Source organism: Pomacea canaliculata, linkage group LG2 (assembly GCF_003073045.1).
Source record: "Pomacea canaliculata isolate SZHN2017 linkage group LG2, ASM307304v1, whole genome shotgun sequence".
NCBI lineage: Eukaryota > Metazoa > Mollusca > Gastropoda > Architaenioglossa > Ampullariidae > Pomacea > Pomacea canaliculata.
In genome coordinates this window covers 11043929-11049576 of record NC_037591.1, presented here as the reverse complement: position 1 = coordinate 11049576, position 5648 = coordinate 11043929, and the positions used below count along the sequence as shown (strand labels likewise).

Genomic DNA, 5648 nt, shown 5'->3' with positions numbered 1-5648 from the left:
TCGTTTGGCTGTAGACATAAAAACACCTGTTGGAAAGTTCCAAGCATTTTTCCTCGCTTCCTTGTAGCAATGCAGAATATTTCCATGGTGAGTCGATTGTTCTGTGCAGCAGTGGGAATCTTGGGTTTCTATCTTGGCTTTGTCCTCCGTAAACTTTGCCAACTGTTCCTGCCTATTGTTAGTGCGCATCTGCACATTTCAACCACCAATTACTAATAACAAGATGCCTTTCCTCGTTGTTTTCTTTGTGATTCTGTTCTGACTTAGTAGTTTGACCTCATCATATTGTGAGGCCTAAATGAGATGCCCCTAGAAATACATCTGCTTAAAAATGAGTGTGCAGCTGATGACAGATCTGGCCTCTTCCTTGTGGTCAATAAATACTACACCATGTGTCGTCTCAGTGTACCATGTCATCTGACTTTTATTCATTGGTGTCTCCCTGAAGCCGCTCCATCTGGTTTCAACAGGTCCTCTGGTATCTTAATGAAATCGCTGAGTGTTGGGCGCGTTCTTTCACTTTGTTTCCCAAGTGTAGTGTGCGAACCGTCCTCGTTCTGCTGTTTCTTGTTCCAACAGCTTGATGATGAGGCTAGCTCAATCTAACAGCATGTTCATTGCTCTTACCTGTAGCTTCCAGAGGTTGCACGGTCTTTGTTAATCAGTCTTGACTGATATGACTCGATAATACCCTGTTGCTGGCTTTCCATCCTAACTCTTAATGCCATTGGTGAATTAGTGATTCTGATTTTTTTTTTTTTTAAAGTAACCTGAGCAGTTCGTCTATCCGCACATCCACCAGAAATTATGGCTAATTTATCAGGGACGGGTAAAAAGCGGTGGAAAGGAGATGGCTCACGTGTTCCACCTTGCACGTGCCTTGTGCGAGTCACTGCGAACCGTTTCGGCAATGAAATTTTTTTTTTTTAACTTCATGCTCTCTGTTTACTATCATAGCTAGAGCCATAAAAATAGTTCCAGCATGGTGTGCTCTTCTCTGCTGATTTGGGACCTCGGGGCAGAAGTCAAGGACAGCTCTGTTGTTCAGAAGCTGAAAGCAGGCAGAGAAAGGCCGGTCACGTTGGCTCGTCTCATCGTCGCTTCGGGATGATCTTCCCCCCTTCCGAGTCCTCAGGGCGATTTCCGGTTCCCGGGCCCTCGTGCGACGACGGCTGTGTATGCTAATGAACTTAGGATCACGACCTCTGCAAATGTGTTTCGGGGTAGACGATGCGGGGTGACGGGGAAAAGCAGCTTGGATGGGTCGGTAAGTTCAAGAGCGCTATCCTTCTGGTTCAATGAGATGTCGCTTTCCGATACGGAATCCTACGAGGAACAGCCACAAAGAGAGAGAGAATGAAGCAGCGTTGATGTGTGTGCGGGGGATGGTATTTACTTAGTCGATTAGTATTCAACCCCCATCACGATCCAAGACACTTTCTTTTATACCCTTCATTCATTTTAATGGAGGGAAAAAGTTTTACAAAAGCTTTTAAAAGACATTTCAGAAAACATGATATATAGTCTTTATAATTTTGATAGAGGCTGAGGGTTCAAACAATCATTCGTTTCTTTTAAAAAAATAAGCATCATGTGTTGTAAAAGAAGTACAGGAAATACTTAGGAAAACGAGATGGTTAGTGACGTACTTTAGGAGGAGGTAATTAAGAGAATAGGGCGGGTGGGCGCCTGCAAAATTTACTGCTTTTAATGTAATTAAAAGCTATTCTTAAATATTTTATTATATCTTATTTTCACAATTCCCTACTTTTGATCTGAAAGTCCTTACATATTGACACCAATCGTCATTGGCTTGCTCTTTTTTAAGTTCACTTTAATATTTAAGCTCGTGATATCCGGAGGAGTAATAGTGTCCCATTATATATATATGCTTCGCTTTCTTCAGGCTTTCAAAACTTTGAGTATCACTGTGAATGGTGCGTATATTTTTTTTTATTGAAGCTGAGGGATAAAACATAAGCAACAGGGGAAAAAACCACTACATTTGGTGGTCTGAAATCTGCAGACTCGCTTTGAGGAAGAACACCAGAATGAAAAATGAAATCTGGTCTAGACAGCCACAAGGTTAACCTGAGTAGAACGCAAATGTTTTTTCTCCTCGATACGCGACTAAAATAGTGCCGAAGGCTAAACTTCTTCCAAGGAGTATATATGTTATGTAAATAAAACATTCAGACGCATGATATTGTCTGTGTGTGAACATGATATAATCCAGTCATTTAATTTTCAGCGAGTATAGACATAGCAGCTACAGCAGGGAATGTCTAGCCACCTGAAGGCAGTCCAGCTAAGACAATATATATATATCTGGATGTAATGGTTCTCTCGCTGTGCCGGTGCCACACATAAGCGTCGGCAATGAAGATGTATTACACAAGCGTGGAGTGCTCTGCTTAGCGTTTCTGTCCAAATATATTTGGATTCCAGATAGAATAATAGATATTAGGAGACACAAGTGCATATCTCCCAAGGGGGACACGTTGTCTTGTCAAGGGCTCTCCCATTACAGTCACCGCGAAGCATTGCCGCCCTGTACGCGTCTGCTGTAGGTCTTCCTGAAAAACACTTAACTTTTCTCTACCCATTGTTTAGAATGGAAACCAGCAACCATCAAGGGACAGTTTCATTCCATCACTGATTTATTAAATTTAGGTCTTTGAGTTGTGTGGGTGTTTTTACAAATTTCTCCTTTGTATTTAGTATCAGCCATCCACTAGCATCGTTTATAAACTGAAACTATAGGTTTCAATACTTAGATCGTTTTAGGCACAGTTACCCAGTTACGTAGAGGACAGTGGCCTAGGAACTGATCCTGGGGGAGTCAAGGAGGTATAGACTCCCCTCAAAAAAAAAAAAAAAAAGGAAAAAGAAAAGAAACTGAGGCAATAATTTCTTTTTGCCTAATCCCTCCCACTCCCGGCCTAGTGTTAGAGATGTCATTCTTCAAAAAGTACAAAAAGAGCAAGAGTTCGCTTAGTTATAAAAGATATTTAAAGCAGCGAATCTTGGGAGCAGAGTAGAAAGCTTCGAACATAGGCGCAGCCCTCGAACAAGAAAAGGGGCAGAAAATTTCAAATGGGAAGAGAAGAAACATTTTCCGAATTTCTCTCCACTGATCCTTGGCACAGACACGAAGAGCAACGTAAACAAACCGAGGAGACCGACACAGGTGGTAAAGGTGTCAGCTGCTCACACAGGTATGTTTGCGCGAGGATGTGAAGACTGGCAGGTCGGACAATGACGTATGATGTTGAGGTGTGTTAAAGGTTAGAATTATAAGATGCATTTCATGTTCAATAAACATTTTAGTTTTTCCTTGGTAAATCCCATCAGCATCCATGTCATTGCAAGCTATGCATATCTTAAATAATTTTTAATATGATTTAATTAAATCGCAACAGTACATGTTGGTATAGTGATGTCCCTTTGCCTTACTGGTTTGAGGGGATTAGCTCCCCCTGTTCTCTCTTTTTATTTCTTGTGGTGCCCTTGGGGTTTCGTCCTGTTTGGTGTCTGCTGAATATTGTTGATCTGTTGTTAGTGGCGTTCGCCTGCCACTGTTTTGACTTTTTTTCTGAGCCTGTGCCCCGTTGTTGCATTCTCCGTGGTCTCAAACCCGTGTCTGCGTCGTCTCGATCCCTGGATTTATTCTCCACTTCCTGCAAGTGTTCAACGCTTTCTGCTCTACGGTTCATTTTCCTGGCAACAAGCACGGACTTGATCCTCTAATCTCTTGTCTACAAATAATCCTTCACTGCCACTGACGTCCGTGAGTCATGTGTGCGCCAAAAATAGACAGTTATATATATATTATCAGTATGTTTGCATTTTCATTCTTTGTAAAGCAATTTGAGCTAGCCTTTGATGGTGGGGCAAAGCACTATATAAACTCACTTTCTTCTTCCGTTTCAGGAGCATAAGTACAACACTAACCACTCAAACCCAAATCAATGAATCTTAAAAAAAAACTTTATTAGCATTCACATAAAAATAAGTCTTTTCCTCTTCATATGAGTATTAGCATTATTTGACAAATCATATTGCCCTTCCCTCAAAGGAAAATCAAGACAATATTAGTATCACTTAGCAATGTTTGCATCACCTGTCAATGACAATCTTTCAATCAGTTGTGCTGATTTATCCTGTTACCTCTCTAAATAAACAGGCATTTTTCACTTATAAAAGTTTCGTTTCATTAGATTTGCAATAATTGCTCCAACCTAAAGTTTGCTTCTTAGATAAAAAATATGTACAGGTTTTATTCACAGTTCACTAACAACTAGTTTGTTGTTCAATGCCACCCACTCTCCCCCAAAAAATCGAAGGCAAGAACACAACACTGTTTTAGAGTCAATCAAAGCGGCAGCTATTATCTCAACACACATACACACTTTCTCTCAAAAATTAAAATGTGATTTGTATACTTGAAAAATATCAAAAGATAGTAGAGTATGGTTTAATTAACAGTTTTTGGCCACTCACTTCTACACACATATGCTTTCTTCACAGTCTTGTCACAGTGAGCTCATTTACAGCATGCATGACATTTTTAAATAGGAGACCAAAAAATATATATATTCCTGCAGAAGTTCACAACAATTTATGCGTAGCACTCAAGCAGCATGGGAATTATTACTGGATTAGCCTATTAAACATTAGCAATGCTGCAGTCACCACCCCATCACAAAATTTAACTGGAAAATCAATTTACTTTTTTTGTTTTCTGGAAATATTTACGCAAACTGAGATTTTGCAAGATATGAAAAAAGCCTCTAATGCTCCTGTTATTTAAATCTGATAAGGAGAAGAACATCACATAAAATGCAGCATTCATCATTATAATCATAAAAACACCTTGAAAGGCGTTTCTTGTTTAAAAATCTCTGGAGTGCTTGGTAAAAGCAAGATGAAAGAAACATTCGACACTTCCACAGCAACTTCCAGGACTTGTCATCACAGTCACTCGTCTTTGCATTCTGCATTCTTTTGTCTTTATCTGGTGCGTCTGCAAAATATTTCACACATGAAAAAAGACCACGAATCCATACTTGCATGCACATATGTGATAGGCACACATTTGCATGTGCAAACATAAACACAAAATACACACATGGGGGAGGGAGGTAGAAGGGGGAGTTGCTTCTTTCTCTTTAATGTTATAATTGATGAACAGAAGAAAATAATTATCTTCACTAACATGACATGGGGACTTTCTCAAAGTCTCACATTATGAAAGGACCAAGGTAAGGCGATGCTCTTACCTTTTTCTGCAGATGGTGTTGAGAAGAAAATTAACAATGAAAGGCCATGCAAGAAGAAAGAAAACTGTTTTTTTGGACAAGCCATTAAATGGCCACCACTGTAAAAAAAAACAAAAAAACAAATGAGAAATATTTTGCAAATATGTACTATGCCATATCATACTGATCTGATCACACAACATTCTATATTAAATTATAAGATTGTAATTTCCACAAACTGGCTCCATTTTCTTTGAAATTTCACAAAATCATCATTTATAATTTTGCTTCTACAAAAATCCATAAGGACTCAACAATTTCTTAATCCTTTAATGACAGACAAAAATGTAACAAAGAATTTGTCTGTCGATCATATTTAGTGTGAAC

At 39.3% G+C, this 5648-nt stretch overlaps 1 long non-coding RNA gene across 1 annotated transcript; it reads right to left on the bottom strand.

The window, feature by feature from the left end:
• Positions 1-3970: 3970 nt before the first annotated feature.
• Positions 3971-5444, bottom strand: LOC112558339. The gene is made up of 2 exons (XR_003098128.1): positions 5283-5444; positions 3971-5026 (listed from the first exon to the last, which is right to left on the bottom strand). It is a non-coding gene; the product is annotated as an uncharacterized LOC112558339 (long non-coding RNA).
• Between the last annotated feature and the right edge of the window lie 204 nt (positions 5445-5648).